The following is a 15,829-nucleotide window of genomic DNA, read 5'->3' on the forward strand; positions in this document are numbered from 1 at the left end:
TGCTGGGCCACAACAATGCCTGGCAGTGCTACAGGCTTGGGGCAGAGTAGCTAGAAAGCTCCCCAGCAGAGAGGGACCTGGGGGTGACACCTGGGGGTGGCAGGCAGCTGAACATGAGCCAGCAGTGTGCCCAGGTGGTTGAGAAGGCCAACAGCACCCTGGCCTGTGTCAGGAACAGTATAGTGAGCAGGGCTAGGGAAGGGATCATCCCCCTGTACTCAGCTGTGGTGAGGCCACACCTTGAGTACCGTGTTCAGTTTTAGGCCCCTCACTACAGAAAAGACACTGAGGTGCTGGAGCTTGTCCAGAAAGGCAACAAGGCTGGCGAGGGGGCTGGAAGACAAGTGTTATGAGGAACCTCTGAGGGAACTGGGGCTGCTTGGTCTGGAGAAGAGGAGGCTCAAGGGGAGACCTAATTGCTGTTTACAACTACTTGAAGGGAGGTTGTAGAGACGTGGGGACTGACCTCTTCTCCCTAGTGACAAGTGACAGGACAAGAGGAAATGGCCTCAAGTTGTGCCAGGGGAGGTTTAGATTGGATGTTAGGAAAAACTTCTTCATAGGAGGGTTGTTAGGCTTTGCAATGGGTTGCCCAAGGTGGAGGTGGAGTCGCCATCCCTGGAGGTGTTTAAAAGACGGATAGATGTGGTGCTTAGGGACATGGTTTAGTGGTGGGTTTGGCTGGTTAGGTTAATGGTTGGACTTGATGATCTGAAAGGTCCCTTCCAATCAAGACAATTCTATGATTCTATCCTTTGGGACAAAGAGGTGGAAATGAAGATTGGAGAAACATTAAAAGAAAGGATGGGGAACAGACATGGGACAGAGCACCAGGCAATGCCTGGGGCAGTTGTCAGCCTTGCAGGGTGAAGGTTTCCCACATCTGTGCTAGAGACTCACCTTTCAAACTCTGTCTAGCAAGGAAAAATTCAGCCCTAGCCCTGTGTGATAGGAGCTGTGCGTGCACAGGTGTACTCCCTGGTGGAAAACTGCAGCTGTGGCTGTGGCAGAGGGAGATGCTCACCAGTTTGTGGAGGATAATGGCAGGAGAGGAAGGACGTCCATGCCTGTCTGTGTACAGGCAACGTGTTGCAAAATGATAGCTGTGTGATTCTGCCAGAGGGGATGTGACCCAGAGAAGATGATATAAAATACAAAGACATGTGTTAACTCTGAGGAGCCTGTGTTCCTTGACAGGGCAGCATCCAGCCAAGATGTAGTAGGGAGACCTTCTTGCTTTTAGCCTCACTCTGGGGACCCAGATTGGGTAAAACCAGATTTATTAACCCAGGATTTAATTTCTCACAGACGAGAAACTTCAGAGTTAGCCTTGCTCTTCCCCCCACTCCACCCATCTTGGCACCCTAGAAAGGAAAAGTAACCAGCTGAGGTTTGAAGTGCCTGACACCAGCCCTGATGCAATGGCAATATGGGATAAAATAACAAGTTGCAAACCCTGCCTGGGAGCATGGAAGATTGCTGGTGCCGTGCTGAGGGACACAAGCTGCCGCTGGTGCCCGAGCCGTGCCTTCCTGGGTGGCAGTTGCACCCATTTAGCCTGTGGTGTGGGCATTGCCTCTGGTGTTACTGGCTCAGCAGCCAGAAGTGCTGAGCCAGTTACTGTCTATTTAGGTAGCTTTCCCAGCCCGTCTCGCAAGGAAATGGGAGTTGCACAAGGGCACAAGTGGGAAGCCTTGCTGGGGTGTGGGGAAAGTGGAAGTTGTAATGGGAGAAGTGTATGCAATGGAAAATCCTGTGGGAGAAGAAAGGGTGAGAGATGGGTTTCTCTCTGCCAGTTGGAGAGCAGACCTCCCACCTGCTAGGTTTTTTTTAAACTTTTGATCTGCTCATGGGTCAGCCTGTAAATTCCTTTTCTCTGTTCCTACCTCTGTCCTCTCCTATCCAGTGAGTCCTCGTGCCGTCACTAACAGCAGCTGGAAATGTCAGACCTGGCTTTCAAAACTAGATGCCTTCCCCTGGGTTTGTTTTGTTCTGGAGACTTGTGTACAAATGTGCACTATACATACACCTGGACTTGGATGGTGGGTGGCTGTGAAGAAACTCTAAGTTCCTTACAAGAACTCATGTGGTCATGCGCACAAACCTTCCAGTTATAAAAGGGCAACCCAAGGCAACATGATAGAAGGGTCTGTAATAGACCCCTGTGGTGTGAGAAGGGATGGATGTGATTTATTCTTTTCCTATCATGTCTGTCTGAGGGATGGGATCATGCAGTAAGCAGGCATCTTGTTTTCCCAAAGGTCTTTTGCAGAAGCAGTCAAGCAGCCAGATTCCTCCAACACCTTAGGAACAACTCATCTCAGAAAAGGGAGGCAGTGAATACTGGACTGGCTAATTCAGTATGTGTCCTGGTAAATAGCAACTGATTTAATAATCCAAAGGTGGGACTTAATTGAGTGATCATAAAATAAGCCAGGTCACTGCGATAAGAATTGTGGATTTCGGGAAGGGTATGGAGCAGGTCAGTTGTTATCTGGGACAAAAGTCTCTAGGGTAAAGGGTGACTAGCAGTAAGATACTGTGTCCAAAACATGCTGGTAGATTTTCCTGATGCAGCAGCCAGCTGGAGGGCTTTGTCCAAGATGCTCTGCAGTCCCTGGAGAGGAGCTCAGTAGTGACGGGCACGCTCCCACTTCAGGATGCAGCACACACTCAAGCAGGGGGAATAGCTCCTTGGCAGCAGCAGAGCAGAAGGATCCAGCTGCAAACAGAGTACGAAGGATGTCCAGTTGCAATGTGAATGTGGCCTTGAGCAAGAATGGCCAAAGTCTAAACAGGCTTGTGCTCTCTGTGGCTTCTCTGGGTTTGTTTGTATTTTGGGATTCCAGCAGCTTGTATCTCAGGTGTTTCACGTCCACAGGAATGTGAAAAGCATTAAAATCAAGATGAGGCTGATTGATACAGTGCTGTTTGTTTGCTAACCTGGCTACAGAGAGTGTCCTGCTTTGCAGAGCACTGTGAACTATCAATGAAAGTGTCCTGATGTGTGAGTCTGCCCTGAAACGTGTGTTGTGTGGCCAGATGTTCACAGTGCCCCTGAACAGCGCTGACACGTTGGCCATTGTGCTGGCTCAGGGTGCGAGGGGGTACTCACTGTTGCTCTTGTAAGATATAATAATAATGATAATGAAAAATAAGGCATTTGAAAGAAATCTCACATAATTGGCAAAGTCCTCCGATTCGGCTATGCTTTTGATGTTTTGTAACCCTTTTACACCCTAAGCACGTTCTGTTAGCTAATGCTAGTGGTTCCTTTTACTGTTACAAAGCTCGATCATGAAGAGAGGTATGCGCCGTGTCCAGCTTTTCCTGTTCAGGGAGTCATTTTTTCCATGACGTCTAATCTTTTTCTTTTGCTGAACTGTCAGTAAAGCCAGACCACTTTGGCTTGGCATTTTGCCCACATCCACCTACGTATTTTTTCCTTACCAGCAAACAAACTAATTAAATGCCTTTATCTTATGAGGCATTCCTTTCTCTCAGGTAGTTACTGATTAAAAAAAAAATAAATAAAACTTCTCACTATTTTGAGAAAACACGAGATGAGTCAGTCTGTTCACAGCCTGGTTTATTATTAAATAAGAAGGCAGGATTACAAAAAAAAAAATGAGCTGGGTGGAAAAAAATGTTAGTGCTGTTGTTGTTATGTTTCTGGCCAGGGAAAGCAGTCTGTTCTCACCCCAGCGAGCATTTCCAATATCTGTTAAAATTCATGAGCGTTACATTTGCACATGAAGGTGGACAAGGGTCCATAAATGAGTCAGGTACCTCTCTTGTGAAAGATTACTGCAATAAAATGTTAATTTATAAACTGTAGTTGGTATTGCTTCACATTGGGCATGTGCTTCAATAGCCTTTCCAATAATGGTAACCTGAAGCAGAAGGGCAATTATTCAGAGAGTCAACAGAGGTTCTCCAAACATGTAATAGATAACCTTACAATACAACAACCTTACTAGTTGAAGCTTTGTCATCTTTATAGCTTAAAATGATATATTGTAGACTTATAAAGTGAATTAATTGGAAATGGAAAAATTCATAGAGATCACCTAGGCCAACACTGCCTGTTGGGGGAGTGGAGGAGAGTGTGTGTGTACTCTGCAAGTTTACAGCTCCCAGGCCTGTGTATGATGTCTTGTCAGCTGGGCCACAGAACAGCATAGGGTAAAAACGGAGTAGGAGCAAGGGGCAAAAATCCTGGCTGGGTGGTGCCATGGGAGTGGGGAGGGATGACTTATGTTTTGGGTGGCTCTATCTGCTGGGGGTGGGGAGCAAAGGTGCTGCTGGGTAGCCTTGTGAAGGCAGGTGGCTTTGCTGGTGTTATGGTGAACTAACACCTATAGTCCTCCTGGGCCTGAGCAAAAAGGTCGTTTGTTGAGTGCCGCTCCAGAGCGCTGACCACAGCCCCTGATCAACTCAAGGTACCAGCCAGGCACCGAGCGCTGAACACATCTGAAAGCTCCTGCAAGGGCAGCATCCACCATAATGCTCTAAACCTCAGAGAAAACAACGATGAAGAAGTCTTCTGTCCCTGTTGTCTTTCCCCAATATTAAGTGTGGTTCTAGGCTTGCCCATGTTTGCCTGGATAAGAATTTGTGCCTCGAGACAAACCAGGAGACGCTTGCTGCTATTACCAGCAGCCTTCATTCTACCTTGGGAGGTGTTGCAAAATGTGTAAATCAGCTTAGCTCTTCATCCCTTGGTTTTCTTAATCAGGACTTCAACTCCAGCCTTTGAAGCAGGCTTTACTCACAACAGGCCTATTAAGTTATTTGCTTCTACTATTGTATATCCAGGAGATCCACACATGCCCCACAGTTACATAGAAGCCATCCAGACTGACACCAGTATTTATGCAAATCTGCAGGATTTATCATTTGGCGTAGAGCTTGGGCTGAAGTGCCAACCCTATATTTAAAAGCTACCCTGCTGTGGAGTAGCATCCCAGCAAACTCTCCCTGCCCCAGAAAAAAAAGCAGGGGAGCTACTGGCTTCCAGTGGCACCATCTCTAATCCTTGCCTCCAAGCACTGAATGATTCAGAAGCAGACTGAGATCTTCTATGCATTGTTTTGATCCCTAATCCTGCCCAATCCTCCTGCTTTGATATGTAATAAAGGACTGCTGGCAGCTGTGCTGAGTGGCTCCTCTTCACCAGAGCATGGTTAGGAGACACCAGATGCTGGATGGAGCTGCTGAAGTATGTTAGTGCTGGGCAGGGATGAGTCAGCCTGCTGCTAGAGCTGGGAGGGCCCCATGAGAAGAGCTGATGGTGAGTTTGGCCAGATAGTGCTTTGCTAAGACCCTATTAAGGTGACACCAGCTCCCATCCTGCTTGCCCACCTAGCCAATTACAGCAGGAAAACAGCTCCTTTTCCAACCCAAGCATTAAGCATGTGCCCTTACACATCTGTAGGAGTACCTGCCTCATCCCAGAATAATCCAAGAGTCATCTACTCCTGCCAGCCCTCCTCCTGCTTATCTGAACTTTGTGACTCACTTGGGCTCCTCAGACCCTGCAGTTCCTAATCCTGAGTCTCCACAGCACTTCTGGGAACTCACCCTTATTTAAAACAATTAAGCCCTTGAGGATGCTGCACAGACTCTCATCCCAAGCCCTCGGATTTACTTCATGGTAAAACAGGAAACTCCTTGGCTTCTGCTGAATGAATCCCAGGCCCTGCCCATAGCTTTCTGGGGCGTTTCCACTGCCGTTGGGCTTTGATTAGCACTGGTGCCGTGTGGGTGGGGGGTTGTGGCTCCTGTGTCTGAGGGACCACATGGAAAGGGAAGGGGCCAAAGAGCTGCTATGGGTCAATATATGTGTGTGCCTGCAAGGCTAAACAAGCAGAAGTGAGGGTGGCATCCTGAGGGAAAACATTGATTTGTTTGGGTGTGTTTTAACAAAAAACAACACAACATGGTAGAAGGCGTGATGGTTAGGGTTTGGCTCAGCAGGGGCTAAAGATCACTTGTGCTTTGTGTTCGGTTGTGCTGCACCCTGCTACACGTTTAAAAGTAGGATGGCTACTGTGTGGGTTGAAGGAGTCCTCGTCCATTTTGTACCAACTCACGATCTGTAAGCAAGGGTTTCGAGCCTATTGTTAAGGCTCAAACTGGGTCACAAAGAACTGTAATTTCTGCTTAGTTCCTGTAGTCCTGTAAAACCTAAGAGTTAGCATCACCCGGGGCAAGAGGATTGTAATTCATTTAGGTTCTGCTCAACACCACTGGACCAAAGCGTTAAGAGCAGAAGCTGAAGAGTTTGGTATAATATAAGCATCTGCAGAGCCTGTCTGGCTAAGATAAGGATTGCATCATATGGAGGCAAATTGGCTTTGATTTGCTCAGAAGTGGGATGAGATTTTTCTGTAAGGCTAAAATGAGCTGGCGCCTTCTGGTGTGAAATCCAGTGTTGATTGTTCTGGGGCAGATTCAACTCATTGAACAGGCATTGTGGTTTGCACCTAGCGTACTGGGAACTGCAGCGTAAAGGCAGAGGAAATTGTGGCCTAGACCTAAGACAAGGGGTAAGATGGGTGTTAGCATCTCAGGACAAGCAGAAGTTATCCTCATTATGACAAGAAGTGAGCGGCAAGCTTGGCTGACCACTGTGTGCAAGGCTGGTGCCAGTGCACTGAATGGAACATCTTTGTTGAGGGAAAATGGAAATGGTTGGGTGGTACTGGGAAGGCAGAGAGTTACTTGTCCCTACTGCTACCATTGGCCTGCATTTGTCTTCCGGTCAGCATTGCTCAGGTTACTTCTTTTGATCCTGTGGTTTTTAACCCTGACCTTACCCTTAGCAGAGCTAGGCCCAATCACTCACTGATGTTCCTTGCTGACACCTTGCCTTGTCCTCCATCTTTAGGCTGCTTTGATTCCGTACTGAGCTTCCTCAGATCCACCTATACCAAATGACCACCCAACCTACCCCTCCAGCAGTGAGCTGCTCTAGACCCAGGAATCATCAGCCAGTTTCAGAATTATCTAGAGCCCTTCAAAAACTTGCCTCCATGACTGTGTATTCTGGGTCATCCAACAGGGCAGTCCAAAGAACCAACCCTAACACAGGAGACCAGTGAAGCGTTGCTAGCTCAACTACCCTAGAGAAAGCAGCACTTTCTGTAGGTCTTTACTCCTTGCTTCCAACACAGTAGTAGACCCAGCTCTTTATTTCCTTCTGTCTTTGTCCATAAGCATAGCCCTAACCCTAGTGTAGCCCTTTAGGGTCAACTCAACCCAAACCATTAGACAATGAGCTTTGACAGCAATCTCTCACAAATAGCACTCAACCTAGGAGGACCCATCAGACGAGATGCTTGGCTCTGCTCTTCCTTCTTCAAGAGACTCTAAGACATATAGTCATGCGTCAAGTTCTCCAGCTCCTAATCCAAAACCCTCTCATAACTCCAGTGATACCCTGAGGTATGTCTCAGGAGCTTCTTATCATTGGCCTTCCCTGGTACTGTTTTAACACCGAAGTGTAGGCAGCCTTGGTAGGACTTCGTACTTACTTTGGCCAGTCTGGTTCCCTGGGCTCTTCTGGGCAGTTTGCTCTCCCTCTCTGGTCAGTGCAGGGCACTCAGCTCACCCAGAGACACAGCCCCAGTGTCTGAGGAAGGTGGGATGAAGAAACACACTGGGTTTTCCTCTTTTTTTCTCTTTGCTGATGGCTGAGGGAGCTTTTGCACACTTGTGGCCTATTGGAGGCCTAAAGTTGTGTGTGCTGCATTCCACCTAGCTGTGAAATGTGTATTTTAATAAATAACCTAAATAACTGTGATTGAGTGTTGCTGGCCCCCGTTTTATTAGTATCTGACTTGGTCCTGTACTTCCAACACTTGCTAATGTGATCTTTAGGTTCTTTGTCGTCTCTTTCAATAATTAATTATCAAGTGTTACCTGCTATGGCCTGCAATCAGCCCCCTTGCATTGTGATGGGCCCCATCCCTGGAGGTGTTCAAGGCCAGGTTGGATGGGGCCCTGGGCAACCTTGTATAGATCCAGGCCTGGAGGTTGGTGGCCCTGCCTGTGGCAGGGGGGTTGGAACTCTGTGATCCTTGGGGTCCCTTCCAACCCAGACCATTCTATGATTCTAAGGGGGGATGTGTGGGAGGAGAGAGGAGACAATAGTGCCTGCCTGGTCCTGCTATAAGCACAAGTCCTTGCTGACGCTTAGGCAGTTGGCGCCACGGATTTCAGCTTCAAGGAGCTGAGATGCTGTGCTCAGGCAGTTGGCTGATCCCTTCTGTGGGATGCCTGCCGCTTCTGAAAAAACCTCTGAGGCCATGCATCTGTGTTCATCCAGCACACGTTGAGCAGGAAGGGATGTTAAGAGGAGGCCAGGGAGAGATGCAGCAGTTGGTCGAAAACAAAACAAACCCACAAACGGGTTTTTTTGGTGTTTTTTTTCCTTTTTAAAGCTGTCAGAAAAACACCTGGTGGAGAGCTGATTTCAGCTGCAGTGCTGTTACCTGATACCAGCTTGTTATCATGGTGCCATCTTGGGTGGGGTCTTTGCAGAGAACAACTTTGTTACAAGAACATTAAAGCTGTAATAGCTGGCTCAAACAATGCGAGTAAAGGGAAATAAAAGAGGAGGATAAGAAAGTAATTGTCATAATTAGGCAGGAGGATAAAACTGAATAGGCTGTGTTGGGGGAAGCAGAGGCACCGAAGCGCTGCTGGGCTACCTGCTGCAGGTGTTGAGATGTAATGGCAGAGACTCAAAAAAAAGAAAAAAAGAGTTGTGTAATTAATACCCTATGAATAATGCAAATAGGTGCCCTCACAGGCAGCTGAATAACTGATTTTGTTACAGGGATGCTGCATAATTCCACACTGTGCTTTTCTTTCCCCACTGTCATCTTTATTTTCTTCCTCCTCCTTCTCCACATTCCTGTTTTGGGAGTTGCAGGCTTTCTCCTCATTGAATCGATAGGTACCCCAGGTCTTGCAACATTTCAGTGCTGCTAGAGGGAGATCCACAACAACTTAGCCTGCCCAGTCAACGTAGGAGGAGGTGAAGGAAGGATCTCCAGAGGACCTGCATCATAGGTGGCAGAGAAAAGGAGAAAGTCCACACAGAGAAAAGGAAGGGAGGGGACAGTGACAGGGCTAGGTTACAGGTAGGGTCAGTTACAGAGGGTGTTGGCATCTTACTCCCACAAACCACTGGAACAGCTTCTCCAGAGGAGCAGACACCCACTGCCTCCAGCCTCCAGAGCACACAGTACAGCCTGCAGGATGCATCGCCGAGGAAAAACCTGCACCGGGGGCTGAAACGCATGGGCTGTCAGTTGTGTACATTTCCCAGCCCTCCCGTGAGTCACTGAGGCTTCACCCTTCAAGCCTGGATGCATTCAGTCACTGACAACTCAAAGGGCAGGACCCACATGAGGAGCAGGAGGTGAAGACAGCAAGGCTTAAGCACCCTTCCAGTGGCAGCTGCCACACCTAAGGAAAAGAAGGGCAGGCTGGGCCACTGGCATCTGCGGTGGCCGTAGGTACATCTATGCACCCAGGAGGTACAGCCAGGTCACCCTGCAGTTACAGCACCCCTGGCACCTGCTGCTTTGAGGGACAAGCAAACAGGCATCTAGGAGCTGCCTTTGAGGTCTGCCAGGTAAAGTTTGCAGTCAAGAATGAGTCGAAGTTAGAGGGGACAGATACTTTTGCAGCTTAGTGGCCTTTTTAAGACAAGGGAACAGCACCTAATGTAACCTGGGCACAACGTAGGCACTAACTTGGAGCAGACGTTCCTTGGAGAGCTTCATAACTTCTTATTTGCATAGATATTAGAAAAATACTTCATCTGGATGTGAGTGTTTCCGGTGAGGAACAAGGATAGCTTCCTGGCCCGGGTTCTTTTAATGGCTTGAATGAAGGATGGGATGTCAAATAGGACTAAATTTAATCTGTAGTTAAAGGATTATTTCTTGGCTCCTCAACAATTGCATATTCAGTGGAAGCCCAGTGATCTTAAGTATGTCACAATAGAATATTAATAACATCATTCCTTATTAACTGTGTCACAACTCAGATCTGCAGCCAAACTCTGCTGGCAACAGATGAGTTTGTACTGACATCTTAACTTCACTGTTGTTGGCCAAATGCCTTTTGGGCAAAAGAAGAGGATTGGGTTGCTTGTGCAGGAAGGTCATTAAGGAGTTAAAAGCACTGGGGGAGTGGAGGGGAAACCCAAAAACTAAGGCTGGCTCTAGGATTCTAGTAGCAATGACTTTCCTCCTCTGGCTCACCCACCTCCCACAGCGCCACGATCTCCCAAGAGCCATCCTGCGCCTCTCCCCAAAACAGGCCTCCCTAGAAATCAAACTTCCCAGGGAACTGAGGTGCAGCAGCTTGCTCCCCCTGTGTGCAGCCCTGACAGGGGGCTCACTCTTGCCCAGGAGCACATGTTCTCCCAGGCTGGGTCATCTGCTATTGGCAGAGGAGCCTTGATATCTGATCAAGGAAGATAATTAAAGCTGCTCAGGAGACCTTCGAGGAAGCCATAATCCTCTGGCATGTTGATGGGACCCAGCTGCCACTCTGCATGGCTGGCAAGGGGTGGCCAGGGCTCCACGTGGAGCCCCCAGCACACACCAGGCATCAGGAGGTGGCAAGGGGATGCTTTTAGCTGAAATAAATAAATCTAGCTTCGTTGGGGGCTGAGGTCCTCTTGGCTGGAAATTTTTTCCTTGCATCTTGGTCTCTGGTGAATTTTGTTTATCTGGAGCATGTTCAGGGGCTAGAGCAAACCTGGGGAAGAAAACCTAGGAAAAGATCTTGGGAAAACAGCAGGAGGAGGCTTGATGTGTTGCTGCCTGTAGAAGCAGTCTCGCACTGCGACTGACCACTGACTCTGTGCCTTCATGCATATGTCTGCAATGTATGTAACAGTACATTCTATATGGGTCAAAGAGTGCCATTTAGCAGCAACCTGATACTGTCACTGCATCATCAGAGACAGTTATTAAAAAGCATGTTGAGGGGGACAGCTGAGGGCTGGCGGGGGAATAAACCACTGCAAAGATGTCAGGTCAAAAGTAAGTTACTCCCAGCTCCTCCTAAGTAACTAGGACATTGAAGGCATTTGCCCTAGGAGTGTTTTATTTCCTAACTGCCTAGATTATGTTTTCATTCTTCCTTAGGCTTTTAACATGGGAAACTGAGGCACAGCACTGAATCTGCGGAATGTTGCTCTGATCCAGGTTGTGTTTACTGGGTTGGGAACACCTGGATGGAAACAACTGCACCAGTGTTCATGGCTGCACCAATGAGTGTTTCTTCTTCTTTCTTTTGCAGCTGGGATTTGATTTCTTTCTGACAGGAGCAATACTTCATGGGAGTGGATTACAGGGTTGTGACAGGGCCATGATGTGTCTGACTCGAACCTTTGGCAGCCTCCAGGGATACACCCCGAGGCAGCTTTTTGCCATCCAGCTGCTCCCATAGACCACAGGCAGCTGGGATGGAACAGCTTAAGGGGAGAGCTGCAAACTCCTGTGGTACTGAGCACTGGTGGGATTAAGTGAGCGAAGTATTGTGTGTCAGTGCCGTCTCCTCTCCGGTTTTTGTAGTCTGCTTCTGGAAGTGAAGCATTACAGCCCTGTCTGTAGGGGGCTCATGCTGGGATGAGTTCATAGAATCATAGAATCATAGAATTGTAGGGGTTGGAAGGGACCTCAAGAGATCATAGGGTCCAACCCCCCTGCCAAAGCAGCTCCCTAGGACATATCACTGTGTGATAGGTGTCCAGACAGGTCTTGAATATCTCCAGAGATGGAGACTCCACCACCTCCCTGGGCAGCCTGTCCCAGGGCTCTGTCACCCTCACTGAGAAAAAGTTCTTCTGCATGTTGGTGTGGAACTTCCTGTGCTCCAACTTGCAGCCATTGCCCCTTGTCCTGTCTCCACAGACCACTGAAAAGGGGCCGGCCAATTCCCCCTGCATCCCCTGCTTCAGATATTTATAAACTTTAATTAGGTTCCCCCTTAGTCTTCTCTTCTCAAGGCTGAAGAGTCCCAGCTTACTCAGCCTATCCTCATAGGGGAGATGTTCCAGGCCCCTAATCATCTTCGTGGCCCTTCCTTGGACTCTCTCCAGGAGATCCCTGCTCTTTTTAAACCAAGGAGCCCAGAAACGGACACAATACTCCAGGTGGGGCCTGACCAGGGCAGAGTTCAGTGGGTGCAGTAATCTGAGAGCTCCCTGCCTCGGAAAGTGGCTTATTTCCACCATGAAAAGAAGGAATGAATGTTGCATTCGTGCCTGCGTGTGCACGGGTGCACGCCCGTGTGTGTGCAGGCAGAGGGCAGGCACGTGTGTGCCCGTGAGCCCTCGTGTGCAGGCAGGCAGGCGCGTGTGCCTGTGTAGGTAGGTACACATGCACGGGCACCCGACCGTCCCTGTGATCACAGTGAGGAAAGAGCAGCATTAAAAAGCTGGAATAGCTTGAGATCCCATCCCTATTGCCTCTGGTCTCTTACCTCGCCCAGCCTCACCCTGTCCCACGTCCCTGTTAATTGCTCACAAACAGCAGCAGGGACGCAGCAGCAGCCAGCGTTGCTGTGCACTTGCCACAGGGCTGATCAGTGGGTCGGGTCCTGCCCCGGGAAGCCATACCACCGTGTTGTGACGCTCATGCCAACCTGTGACACCAACTGCTTGGGAGCAGTCGAGCAAAGGGCAGAGGGAGAGCCTTGTCTGTGAACTTGGGGATGAACTCGGGGACAAACTGGTGACACGTACAAGGGCCCCTCGCGTCACAACTCAGAGCACAGTTTCATGAACTTTACACAGAAGCGACTCGCCTTTAGGCCCTGTAGGACTTTTCATGGGCACCTCAAAGCATGCACGCTGTCTGCTGGCTGGTGGGAGACTGCAGAGTGCCATAGTGCGTCCCCCTGCAGCCCTGCTCCTGCACAGGGCAGGAGGGAACAGAAGAGGTGGCCTCTGAAGGAGCGGTCCCTGATGCCTGCAGGAGTAAAGCATGACATTGGCCAAATCCCTTAGGTCAGCATGCCTCTGGTTTTAATGGGAGTCAGACGCATAAAATCCCTTGGCGATGGGTTGCTGTTTTGAGGGAATGACAGCCTCCCCTGGGGCAGATTTTTGTGGCCTCACTCAAGCCTAGAGAGATTTTTGTCAGGGGGTGGGCACATCCCCGCCACCCTGGAACAGCATGGAGCAAAACAGTCCCCTTCTGGGGCTGAGCTTGGCTAGCCGTGCCACTGTTGGGGACCTGCACCCTCTGCCCAAGCCAGATCTGCTTCACCCTTGCCTTTCAGCTGCCAGCATGCACCCCGGCAGGGGCGAAATGGGATGCCTTCCCTTCAGGCCCCCATCTCCACTGGCGGGGAGTGTGTTCTTTTAGTTTATTTTTCCTTATAATTTCTGTAGGAAGGAGTCAACTAATTGACAGTTGAGGGACACTCAGAGGGAGGAAGGAGAGGATTAGGGAGGCCTCCACTTCCCCGCTGGCATAGGCTGGTCCTGAGCTGTGATGACTACCCAGCCATTTTGCTTCACCTGGGTGTGCTGCCAGCACAGCTAATTACCACTGCCTTCACTGTCGGGCTTTACTCTGGCTTAAGGCTGGAGCAGCTGCTTTGGTTACTGATGGGGAGAAACAAATGGAGAAAGTCCAGCGGCGCCTGCAATGCCGCCTCCCTGCCAAAAAGCCAGCTAGAAAACCTCAGCCAGCCTCATCGGGGCAGGAGCCTCCTGCAATGGAAAGGCAGGCGGCGGTGAGCCGGAGCCACCTGTAGCATGGTGCGTGCCGGCACACGCTGCGCGGGTACGCTCGCCACCCAGGGCAAGAGGCTGCTGCAGAGCTGCCTGGGCCTGGCGGGCCTACAAGGAGGAAGGAGAAAGGGTGCTCTGCCGAAAGCGTGTCTGGGGCTGTGTCCTTGGCACTGCTGTGGCCGTGAGAAGGGGATGCCAGGAGCGGTTCTGCACCTCTTATTTTTTTGTTTTCTTTTCTTTTTTTTCCCTTAAAGCTGGTAGAGCCAAGGATGGGAAGTGAGCCCCTCAGCTTCCAACTCTGTAAAGCTTTTTATTTTGGAAATGCCCCAGAGCTGGTACCTTTCCAGCAGGGAAATGCTGCCCCAGTGAAAGGGAGGGTGATACATGCTGCAGGTTGTAGCTGTGTGGCAAAGGAACCCTGCTTGGATCTGTGCTGGTTTGCTGTACTAAAGTGAACTTCTTCCCTGGGAACTCGTGCAGTGAGAAACCTGTCAGGAGCCCACAGGAGCACAAGATGGTTCTGAGAGCTGTTTCACCTGGAGAACAGTGGAGCAGTGCTGCTCTTCCTTAATAATCCACCATCTGAATCCAGATTTGGGTTGTCCTGGCGGGTTGTCCCCATGGTCAGTGGCACTTTCCTACTCAGCTCCCCCCAGGCCAGTTACCTCTTCAGCGCCACCTCTGCAGTGCAGCTTCCTCCTCCTCTTCCTCCCTAGGCCTTCCTCAGGAGGAGCTCAGCTGGAGCTTGGCCATCCTTGTCTGGGAAAACAAGGAGCATCAACATGGGGAGAAAGCCTGGTGACTACTGCCAGTCCTTGAAGGCACTTTTGCAGTTGGTGGAAGAGAGCGATGATGAAGGACTGTGCTGGTGAGAGGGATGTGCTGCTGTGCTCAGGAATTGGGATCGAGCGGGAAGATACTAAGGGAATAGAAGCTTTTCTGCTTTGAGATGTTGGTGGTCAGGTTAAATTAATTTCAAAGCATCTAGCAGCATCTTCAAGCTGGAATGGATGAGTCTGTTGATGAGATTTTAAAGTATGTTCTTTTTTTTAAAGGAAGATGGAGATTTTTGTGAGCAACTGAAGGGGGACTTCCAGTTAAGCTGAAGTCAGCCTTTATATTCACAGCATACAAAATTCTAGACTTTGGTTTTACAAGCATCCAAAACCCGTAGCACGTGTGCTTTTGGATATAGCTGCTGTGATAAGTATTCCCCACGTCCGTTATAATTGTGGCCTGCTTAAGCTCCCAGCCAAGCATCTCTGCAAAGAGTAGGATGATGCTGGGGCAAAGCCAGCCTCACCAGGGGTTTTAAAACACGTGGCAGACATCAGTGACGGCAGCACAGGACAGGGCATGCTTTGCCTGTCAGTGGACTAAGAAAAGCAGTCCTATTCCAGTAGATAAAAAGGAAAGGTATTGGCCCTGGTCCCTGTTGAGACAGGGTTAGGGCATGAACTCAGGTGAAAACTGGCTCTGCTGGGATTTATTTCCTCTGATCCGATCAGGTGATAGAGACTGGGGGGGTAACGACTTGCCGGGCAAATTTTCTTGTGTGTGCTGTGAGTTTACAGCCCGTGGGCCCTTATCCCTGCTGTGGTCAAGGATTACTCTCTGCCTTTGGGGCAAAGCCTGCCCCAGGGAGCAGCACCTGCAAATGAGCATTTCTCTCCCTTCCAGGGAAGTGTGTAGAGTCTTTCCCCTTGCCATTGCCACCACCATTTGCTTCTGCCATGTTCCTCCTCAAGCCTCTAACAGACAGGTGTTTCTGTGCAGATCAAGTGTTGCTCTTTATTACCTCTTAAATGGTCTTTGCTCTATATAATTGCAGAGAAAATCCTGAAAGCCTCTCCCACGGCATTTCAAAAACACAAGGCAAATAAATAAGGTGGTGGCAGCAGTGGTGATTTTAAATCCTGCTTCTTCTCAAGTGCCTGTCGCACGGTTCCCTGCCAGCTCAGGCCTTCCCTGGTGCAGCAGTGAGGGCTTACCAGCTGGATCCGGGTGTCGTGCCTGCCTCCCCACCAGCACAGCCTCCCTGCGCCGCTCCCAGCC

This window comes from Gallinula chloropus, assembly GCF_964237585.1.
Source record: "Gallinula chloropus genome assembly, chromosome: 1".
Lineage (NCBI taxonomy): Eukaryota > Metazoa > Chordata > Aves > Gruiformes > Rallidae > Gallinula > Gallinula chloropus.